Source organism: Rutidosis leptorrhynchoides, chromosome 10, assembly GCF_046630445.1.
Source record: "Rutidosis leptorrhynchoides isolate AG116_Rl617_1_P2 chromosome 10, CSIRO_AGI_Rlap_v1, whole genome shotgun sequence".
Lineage (NCBI taxonomy): Eukaryota > Viridiplantae > Streptophyta > Magnoliopsida > Asterales > Asteraceae > Rutidosis > Rutidosis leptorrhynchoides.
In genome coordinates this window covers 30,928,020-30,940,011 of record NC_092342.1, presented here as the reverse complement: position 1 = coordinate 30,940,011, position 11,992 = coordinate 30,928,020, and positions in this window count along the sequence as shown.

Here is an 11,992-nt window from a genome sequence, read left to right as displayed (position 1 = left end):
TTACAGGTAATTCAGATTCACCATGTAAATAAGCGTATTCCAAATGGTTTGGAAGTGGCTTTAACTCTAATTTCGGAGGTTCTTCTATCGATGATTTGTATCGATATCTGTCTTCTTCTTTTAGCATTTGAATTTCTTCTGTTGTTGGTTCATATCCATTAGCTATAAGTGTAGCTAACATTTCAGCTTCATTAATTTGTTCTGTTCCTTCTCCTAAAGAACATTCTCCTGTTCCTTGTAATTCTGGAAATTCTTCTAATAATTCTGCATGTGCATCTATAGTTTGAATATAATAACATGTATCATCTGCAGATTGTGGTTGTTGCATTGCTCTATCAACTGAAAAGGTAACACTCTCCTCCTCTATACTTAGGGTCAATTTCTTACCGAACACGTCTATCATTGCTTTAGCCGTGTTTAAGAATGGTCTTCCTAATATGAGAGGAACTTGAGAATCTTCTTCCATGTCCAGAACAACAAAATCTACTGGAAATACTAAAGTACCAACTTTAACTAGCATGTTCTCCATTATCCCTCTAGGATATTTTATTGATCTATCGGCTAGTTGTATGCTTATTCTGGTTGGTTTCAATTCTCCAAGGTCTAGTTTAGCGTATAGTGAATACGGCATTAGATTTATACTAGCACCTAAGTCTGCCAATGCTTCTATTGAACTAAGACTACCCAGAAAACATGGAATTGTGAAACTTCCTGGATCAGATAGTTTTTCTGGTATCTTATTCAACAGCACTGCTGAACAATTAGCATTCATGGTAACAGCCGAGAGTTCTTCCATTTTCTTTCTATTTGAGATTAGATCTTTCAAGAATTTAGCATATCTAGGCATTCCTGAAATCACATCAATGAAAGGAAGATTTACATTTATCTGTTTAAACATATCCAAGAATTTGGATTGCTCGGCTTCAAGTTTCTCTTTCTTCATTTTACTCGGGTAAAGAAGTGGTGGTTGGTATGGTTTAACATAAGGTTTAGCCTTAACTGTGTTATCTTCATTAACCTTTTCAACTACCGGTTCTTTTTCCTTATCTTGATTAGGTTGTGGTTCTTGTAGAGTAGGAATAGCTTCATCAGAAGTTACAGGTATTTCAGGTGGTTTAAGTGTTGTACCACTTCTTGTGGTAATAGCTTTAGCTGTTTCATTTCGGGGGTTAGCATTTGTATCACTAGGTAAACTTTCCGGTTTTCTTTCACCTATTAACCTTGCTAGGTTACTTACTTCTTGTTCCAGATTTTGAATAGAAGCTTGTTGATTTCTAAATGCTTGAGCATTTTGTTCATTAGTTTGTTTCTGAGATGTGAAAAACTGCGTTTGAGTTTCAACTAGCTTCGTCATCATATCTTCTAAATTCGGCTTTTTATCATCGGTTTGTTGTGGTGGTTTGTTTTGAAAATTAGGTCTTTGCTGATTGTAATTATTATTGGATACTTGTTGATTGCTAGGACCTTGTTGGTTGTTGTATGGAATATTTCGGTTATAATTCTGGTTTTGATTGTAAATAGGTCTTGGCGGTTGATAATTATTCTGATAATTATTTCCAGGTCTTTGGTTTATGTATGAAATATTCTCTCTTTGTTCCATTGTTAATTCAATACTGAGACAATCTTTTGTCAAATGTGGTCCTCCACATTGCTCACAACTAATTCGTATTGAGTGAATATCTTTAGTCATCTTTTCCATTCGTCTCTCGACAGCATCTATCTTTGCGGAAATGGAATCTAAGTCATGGCTAGAATCGGCTCTAGCTGCTTTAGATGATCTAACGATATCTTTTTCGTGGTGCCACTCATGTGAGTGGGAAGCAGTGTTATCAATAATTTTGTAAGCATCAGTTTTGGTTTTCTTCATAATAGAACCACCAGCTGCTATATCTATGTCTTTCCTTGTAGTGATGTCGCATCCTTGGTAGAATATTTGTACTATTTGACAGGTGTCTAAACCATGTTGCGGACATCCTCTTAACAACTTTCCAAATCTTGTCCACGCCTCATATAGAGTTTCATTTGGTTTCTGTGTGAACGTAACAATTTCTCCTTGAAGTCTTACGGCTTTAGATGCAGGAAAGAATTGTTTAAGAAATTTTTCAACTAAAACATCCCATGTATCAATCGCCCCTTCAGGTAACGATTCCAACCAATCTTTGGCTTCTCCCTTTAAAGTCCAGGGAAATAACATGAGATATATCTGTTCATCCTCCACTTCTCGGATTTTAAATAGTGTGCAGATCCTATTAAAGGTACGTAGATGTTCATTTGGATCTTCCTTCGGCGCACCACTAAATTGGCATTGATTAGTCACCATGTGTAGAATTTGTCCTTTGATTTCATAATCTGGCGCATTAATGTCTGGATGAGTAATTGCGTGACCTTGGCCAGTGCGTTTAGCTCTCATTCGGTCTTCCATACTTAAAGGTTCCAGATTCTTCATAATTGAATTTGTTGAATCGGAATCACTAGAGGATTCTGATTTAATGGTTCGTTCCTCAACAATCTCTGTTTGAATGATTGGTGGTTCCGGAGGAAAATTTAATGGTTCAGGATCTACGAATCGTTCCTGAATATTCTCCAGATTCTCAATTGTGAGGTCGGGTTCAAAAAATGGATTATCGGAAATTTGAACTGGAGTACTGATAAGGCTAAAAAGGAACATATATTTCATAGCAATATCCCTCCTAAATAATAGGTTTTCATATGTAATTGTATTATATTTTCATTGTAATTGTTTATATTTAATAAGTGCGAAGACAAAAGGCGTAAACGAAGATTTGAAGACAAAAAGGTCCAAAATGCTCAAATGTACAAGATTCAATCAAAAAGGTTCAAAATATTTATGAAGGACGTCTAAAAATGACAAGAGTACAAGTTGCGGAACGCAAAGTACACGATATAAAATAGTACGAAAGGACGTCCGAAAATCCGGAACCGGGACCCGAGCCAAGAAGAAACGCCCGACGCAATGGACCAAAAATATCTAGTCTACTATGCACATAAATATAATATAATATATAAATAATTATTAAAATTATTTATATTTTATATATATTTAATAAATATGTCGACGAACAAGAGGACAAAAGATATGTGAGCTGTCCAGCGTGGCCATGCGACTCGCATGGCAAATAGGCATGATCCCATGCGAGTCGCATGAGGATCAGAATCAGCTCACATTCTATAAATTGCCAGTTTTTCGTTCGTTTTTACACACCACACACAACATAATAATAATACTCTGTAATAAATAAATATATATATAATATATATAGTATAGTGTAGTTTTATATTAGATTAGTTCGGGTTATGTAAAGGTTATTTTACGGGTTTTAAAGTCGGAGCTCTGTCCGTGTAACACTACGCGATAAATAATCAATGTAAGCTATGTTCTTCTTTTTAAATTAATGTCTCGTAGCTAAGTTATTATTATGCTTATTTAAAACGAAGTAATCATGATGTTGGGCTAATTACTAAAATTGGGTAATTGGGCTTTGTACCATAATTGGGGTTTGGACAAAAGAACGACACTTGTGGAAATTAGACTATGGGCTATTAATGGGCTTTATATTTGTTTAACTAAATGAAAGTTTGTTAATGTTAATATAAAGATTTACAATTGGGCGTCCCTATAAATTACCATATACACTCGATCGGACACGATGGGCGGGGTATTTATATGTACGAATAATCGTTCATTTAACCGGACACGGGAATGGATTAATAGCCACTAGAATAATTAAAACAGGGGTGAAATTACATTCAAGGGTAATTGGTGTAATTGTTAACAAAGTAGTAAAACCTTGGTTTACACGCAGTCGATAACCTGGTGTATTCATTAAACAAAGTATTAAAACCTTGTTACAATTCGAATCCCCAATTAGTTGGAATATTTAACTTCGGGTATAATAATAATTTGACGAGGACACTCGCACTTTATATTTATGACTGATGGACTGTTATGGACAAAAACCAGACGGACAGATTAAATAATCCAGGACAAAGGACAATTAACCCATGGGCATAAAATTAAAAACGATACGCCAATATCATGATTATGGAAGTTTAAATAACCATAATAATTATTTTATTTTATTTATTTTACGCACTTTAATTTTTGTCATTTATATTTTTGCATTAGACTTTAATTGTGACTTTAAGATATAAAATCGACAAACCGGTCATTAAACGGTAAAACCCCCACTTTTATATATTATTATATATATATTTATATATTTTTGTACAAATATAATTATATAAAAATAAGTGTTTCATAAGCCCGTCTCCCTGTGGAACGAACCGGACTTACTAAAAACTATACTACTCCGCGACTAGGTACACTGCCTATTGTGTTGTAGCAAGGTTTTGGTATATCCATTTTGTAAATATTTAATTAAAACTTGTTAAATTTTGTAGCATTCTGTATTAAAAATATAGTATATTTCGTAACCCCACGCTACGACATCAAGTTTTTGGCGCCGCTGCCGGGGAATCGGCGAAATTTTTATATTTTGTTTTTAGAAAAACAATATAAAATCTTTAAAAAAAAAAAAAAATTAAAAATTTTTAAAACTGAAAAAAAAATTATATATATATATATAAATCTATTTTTATGTTTTTATTATAAAGTATTTTTATTTTATTTTAGTTTGTAAAATTAAGTTTTTATTTAAATTATATATATATTTTATATTTTATATATTAAAATAGAAAAATTAAAAATTAGAAAAACAGAAAATAAAAATAAATATAAATTAAATACAAATTGAACCTTTGTTTGAACCCCCATTTGAACCGGCTCTGCAGGTCATGCGACTCGCATGACCGTAGCCTGAACCCCATGCGAGTCGCATGATGGGTGCTGACAGGCCAGGTTTTACCCTAGTTACGCATTCATTACGGTGTAATATTATATTATTATTATTAAAACCCTATTTAGGTTATTTGTTTAATATTATTTAGTTTTATTAATTTATAATATTTACTTATAATTAGTTTATTAAATATATAAAATTAATACTTTTATAATTTAAAATATAAAAATAATATTTTTATAAAAATATATAATTTTATAACTTTTTATTTCTTTTTCTATTTTGTATCTTTTTAATCGTTTAGCGTAATATTTGTATTTTTATCGTTCGTAGTTAGTTTTTAGTCTAGTTTTTTTTGCCATAATTATTTTATATTTCTAGATTCTTAGGCTTTGCCGTAAAATCTCTTAAGTGCTTTTTCTTTAGATTAAGACTTAGGCGCTTTAGAATTTTGCGACGCCGTTTATAGATTTTAGTGCCTAATAAATTGCCGTTTTTCCTTTAGAATTGCATTTACCTTTAGACTTTTAGGCGCAACTTTTTAGATTTAGTTTTTAGACTTTTAAGTTTCGACGTTTTTCTTTCTTATTTTTATTTTTCGACGTTTTTCGACGCGCAATCTATTTCTTTCTTATTTCTCGACGCTCTAGTTTTTAGGACCTAGAATTTTCTCTATTTCTTATCTAATTCTCAAAACGGAAAGAAAAATTATTTAAGCGGTTAAGTTAATGGACGTTGACAATTTTCTGCTTCGTAGTAATAGTTGGATTTGTTAGTGGCTGAGTTGTGAGCTTCCGATTTAAAGGGTTCTGGCTCCCTGCTGCATCTTTTGGCTATTCGAAACGTGGGCAAAAGCAGAAAAGTCTATTAATTGGACAACTTATATAAGTTTTTCTATTTTTATAACTAATAGGATAATTAGTAAATGCACCACATTGTAGCTAAAATTTGGCCATCGCAATAAAATGGAAAATTTTGAAAACAAGGCTATGGAAACCCTTTTTGATATCCAAAATCAATTAAATCAATACTCTCAAACGAGTGTTGATGACAATTCGTTCGGTCAATCTTGGATCACGAATGATGAAACAATAACTGGTTGTGAAATCTGTAGAGATTATCACTCAACATGGGAATGTTATTATTACGTTCCTATGGAAAATTACGTACCCACAGAACCTGAATGGAACGATTATGAAGAACGCAATTCAAACTGGGATTATTCCCAAGAATATATCCAAACTCAACAACCAGAAGACGAGGAAAATTACGTGTCCGAAAATTCTTTAGACAATATGAAAATCAAACTTGAAGAACTTGATGCTCAAAAGGAACAAATGAGAGAGTTTGTAAACCGGCAAGCTGAAACTCTATCAGATTACACACCTGTTGATCTGAGGAGTCGTGTGCAAGAAAATCTCAAATCATCGAATTTTGATGAATTCGGGAGCTCCGAAATCACCAACTATCCCGATGATACTTTTTATTCAGTCTTACCAAATTCACAACATATCGACACATTAGCCTCTACCGACGAAATAATCAATCCATCAATGGAGGATGAAGAAGAAGAAAGGGTGACAAATTGGTACTCTTGGGAAAACGATAACGTTGAAAATTTTACCCCCGAGGCCAAACCGAACTTTACCATCCCACAACTTTCCAACCCAATATTCTCAATAGACGAGTCATCTACTGAAGATGAACTACGAGCTGTAATAGATAATGACACCTTGGATTTCACCCAATTGGGTAATAGAGGTGAAAACTTTAATCCCGAGAATAAACGGAAGGACACTTTTGGAATTGACCACCCTATAGATATAAGTATGTCGGTGTATATCGATCCATTTGACCAAGAACCAGAAAAGAGACATATCCATTTACTAAAAGCTACACTTAAAAAAGAATTAAGTAGTGACGATCGGGTGAGTCTAAACTTTAAACCCATTGATATATTATACACCACCCGAGATGCAAATAACTGGCTCACTATTCTAATTCGTGGAACTTATTCCACCGATTTCACATGTCGTCAGCTAAGTGTGGGGAAGTCTAACCCCACTTAACGTTAAATTAGGGGTTCGGGTTAGTGCATAACTCGTTAATAAACATGCATAATAAATTAGGGTAAAAGATGCATTTTCAAAGATTAGCAAACAGTTCAGAAAAGCAACCATTTTTGAAGAAAAACATGTGTGATAATACAAGAAGGAATGAACGATGAGGCGCGCCATCTATCATTCGTCGAGCTTTGTAAGTACAAACTAGGTATTCTTAATCACTTTTCTACACTAATCACCCTCATGAATTTATAATTAGAGTCTGATTTCATGCAAATGAGGGCATTGCATGATCTCAAGTGTGGGGAAGGGTTATAAATTCTCTCGGGTTTACACTTGGTTTATTTGCCAAATTTTGTGAAAATTTGAAAAAAATTTCAACTAAATGAATTTAAAATCATGTTTATACATATTTATGAACGATGAAAACTAGGTGTTAATACCGAAATTATCGTTACCTTAAAAAGGACATAAATTGAGAAACAACCCAAAACGCTTGAATTCATTTAAGAATGGAATAGAAGAGAATAAAAAGGCAAAGAAATAAACTAAGTGTGGGGAGAATGTACCAAGTTATTCAATTAAAAATTATCTATCACATGTTTCTGTAAAGTTATTGCAGGTGCTTTTGTTTTGAACTAAATTAATAGTTTTACCCGGTTTATTGTGATACTTTTGAAAGAAAGATGGATCTACACGATGAATCAATTCCATCATTAAAAGGAAGTAAAGTCTTCCGAAAAAGACACGCGCTTCTTGATTTAGGTCATGAAGTTGTCGTCCAGACCAGCTGTAGGTTGACGAAAAATCTAGAAAAGTCATCTCTAAAATCAGCAGGAAATCCACGGACCTCAGCATCAAACAGGGTCGCCAAGTGGTCAGATTTATCCTAACCATGAGAAGGATTTATCTCGTACAATGGGGGGCACCGTGCAAATTAGCTGGATAAGACTAATGAATCAGATCCCCAGAAAGGATAATCTCCTTAAAAGATTAAAAATCAGCTTTTAAGACTGATATTACTCAATCCTTGAGATTGACCTTAAAGATTGAGAATTCAAACTCATGAAATTCAATGATATCTAAACTCGAGCTTGAACGAGAAAATATTTTGATCAAATTACAAACCGATTTGTTTTCTGAAAACCCATTTTCAATGCGTTCATTACCATTGAATGTAAAATCCTAGGAATTCACCTGGAATTCATTAGGTCACCTGAACCAAATCGGGTGTCAACCGTAAGAACGGTGGTTGCATAGCATGGTCGAAGACAGGACCTTGTGCCAGACCAAAAAAAATTATAAGGGTGAGCTTTACTATTGCTCCTACAAAGGATAGTAATTGCGTCCGACACGTTATAGACCATAATCAAAAGCATGTCACAAGACATTGCCTTAACAGTTTCTTGTTCATCGCTTTCCTTTACAACCGGACGGTAGTTTACCGAAAGGTAATATACGGGACAAGTAAACTGGACGTGTTGCTTTCCTAATACAAGGTTAGCAAGTGGGTAACACAAAACCATAAGTGTTGAGCTAAAATTTTCAAATCTGAAACCCACAAAACCCACAAAAATATTTTGCAACACCGGTGAAGGGTTATTCCGGAAAACTTGTCTAGGATAAAATCTAGCTTGAATTTTCAAAAGATCAAATGTTTTCATAAAGATCCAATTTCCTTAAGGATCTACATTTTTATAAGTCATGTGGGACTGTAAACCGCCTTTCAAATGTGCACTTTGCTTTGGAAACCGAAAGTAAATCGGCTATTTGATTGCCAGTGTCGTTGACCTAAACCCGAGGCAACTATAAAAGACACACCCACCTTTAACCACATCGTTACTATCATTGTTTATACCGCTATATCAAAATCACTGATGTATAAAGTGTGAAGAATAAAGAAGTGATTTGTATTATCCTATTTCAAGACTGTATTGCTTGAGGACAAGCAACGTTCAAGTGTGGGGATATTTGATAAGGCTAAAAAGGAACATATATTTCATAGCAATATCCCTCCTAAATAATAGGTTTTCATATGTAATTGTATTATATTTTCATTGTAATTGTTTATATTTAATAAGTGCGAAGACAAAAGGCGTAAACGAAGATTTGAAGACAAAAAGGTCCAAAATGCTCAAATGTACAAGATTCAATCAAAAAGGTTCAAAATATTTATGAAGGACGTCTAAAAATGACAAGAGTACAAGTTGCGGAACGAAAAGTACACGATATAAAATAGTACGAAAGGACGTCCGAAAATCCGGAACCGGGACCCGAGCCAAGAAGAAACGCCCGACGCAATGGACCAAAAATATCTAGTCTACTATGCACATAAATATAATATAATATATAAATAATTATTAAAATTATTTATATTTTATATATATTTAATAAATATGTCGACGAACAAGAGGACAAAAGATATGTGAGCTGTCCAGCGTGGCCATGCGACTCGCATGGCAAATAGGCATGATCCCATGCGAGTCGCATGAGGATCAGAATCAGCTCACATTCTATAAATTGCCAGTTTTTCGTTCGTTTTTACACACCACACACAACATAATAATAATACTCTGTAATAAATAAATATATATATAATATATATAGTATAGTGTAGTTTTATATTAGATTAGTTCGGGTTATGTAAAGGTTATTTTACGGGTTTTAAAGTCGGAGCTCTGTCCGTGTAACACTACGCGATAAATAATCAATGTAAGCTATGTTCTTCTTTTTAAATTAATGTCTCGTAGCTAAGTTATTATTATGCTTATTTAAAACGAAGTAATCATGATGTTGGGCTAATTACTAAAATTGGGTAATTGGGCTTTGTACCATAATTGGGGTTTGGACAAAAGAACGACACTTGTGGAAATTAGACTATGGGCTATTAATGGGCTTTATATTTGTTTAACTAAATGAAAGTTTGTTAATGTTAATATAAAGATTTACAATTGGGCGTCCCTATAAATTACCATATACACTCGATCGGACACGATGGGCGGGGTATTTATATGTACGAATAATCGTTCATTTAACCGGACACGAGAATGGATTAATAGCCACTAGAATAATTAAAACAGGGGTGAAATTACATTCAAGGGTAATTGGTGTAATTGTTAACAAAGTAGTAAAACCTTGGTTTACACGCAGTCGATAACCTGGTGTATTCATTAAACAAAGTATTAAAACCTTGTTACAATTCGAATCCCCAATTAGTTGGAATATTTAACTTCGGGTATAATAATAATTTGACGAGGACACTCGCACTTTATATTTATGACTGATGGACTGTTATGGACAAAAACCAGACGGACAGATTAAATAATCCAGGACAAAGGACAATTAACCCATGGGCATAAAATTAAAATCGATACGCCAATATCATGATTATGGAAGTTTAAATAACCATAATAATTATTTTATTTTATTTATTTTACGCACTTTAATTTTTGTCATTTATATTTTTGCATTAGACTTTAATTGTGACTTTAAGATATAAAATCGACAAACCGGTCATTAAACGGTAAAACCCCCACTTTTATATATTATTATATATATATTTATATATTTTTGTACAAATATAATTATATAAAAATAAGTGTTTCATAAGCCCGTCTCCCTGTGGAACGAACCGGACTTACTAAAAACTATACTACTCCGCGACTAGGTACACTGCCTATTGTGTTGTAGCAAGGTTTTGGTATATCCATTTTGTAAATATTTAATTAAAACTTGTTAAATTTTGTAGCATTCTGTATTAAAAATATAGTATATTTCGTAACCCCACGCTACGACATCAAGTACTTGGTCGACTGGATGACGATTCTAAAGAAAAATCAACGGTGGTAATATTTGCTAAATGTCTTGATCTAGTTACAGGTGGTGAACGTACAAAAGGTGGTGAACGTACAAAAGGTGGTGAACGTCTTGCTCGGTGCATTCACTGAATATCCTATTAGTTTTTAAAAGGAAAGAAAAATTATAATAAGTTATCCAATCAATAGACTTTTCTAATTTTGCCCACGTTTCGAATAGCCAAAAGATGCAGCAGAGGGGCAGGATTCGTTTGGTCTCAATATAATTGAGGACTGTTTGGCTCCAATAACCCGGTCCACGTACAAATCCAACTATTACTACGAACCAGAAAATTTTGATGTCTATCAATTTAACCACTTAAAATAAATTTTCGTAATTTTAAGAAAATTAGATAAGAAGTAGAATAAAAATCTATGTCCTAAAACTAGAATAGCGAGAAATAAGAAAGAAAAAGAGTTCGTTGGAAAAAGGTCAAAAAAGAAAAATAGTTGAAAAATAAAAGGTGACGGAAAAATAAAAGAAACTTATAAAACTTAAAAACACTTGACTAACCTAACCTTATTACTACAACTAACTTAAAATTATAATCGCAAATTGAGATTACTAATTGGAATGATAATTGATACATAGGAAAAAGTCGTCTAAAAATATTAAAGCTTACAGGAAAAACTAAATCCCAAATGGAAATAACTTAAAAAGAAACTAAAACTTAAAAAGGCGTCGCAAAATTCTAAAGCACCTAAATCTTAGTCTAAAGAAAAAGCACTTAAGGAATTCTATGGCAAAGCCTAGAAGTCTAGAATTAAAAATAACTATGGCAAAAACTAAGTTTAAAACTAAATATGAGCTAAAAATACAAATATTACGCTAAAACGATTAAAAAGGGACAAAATATAAAAATATACAAAAAGTTGTAAAAAATACAATTTTTATAAAAATATTATTTTTATATTATTTATTTAATAAAACTATTAATTTTATAATTTAATTAAACTAATTTAACTAAAATATAAATTAAATAAAAAGTAAAACTAATTATAATAATAATAATTAATTAGGGTTAATAATAATAATAATTAATAATTACCCGTAATAAATGCTAAATTAGGGTTCTGTCGGTGTCAGGGTAGCTCCGCGAGTTGCGGTATTCCAAGCAGCAAACTCCGCGAGTCGCGGGGTTCCAAAATTCAACTCTGGTATAGTTTTAAATTTGACGCGTTTTTTTAAATGAAAACAAAATACTTAAATAAAACTTATATAAAAATAAAGAAACTTTATAAAACTTAAATATTT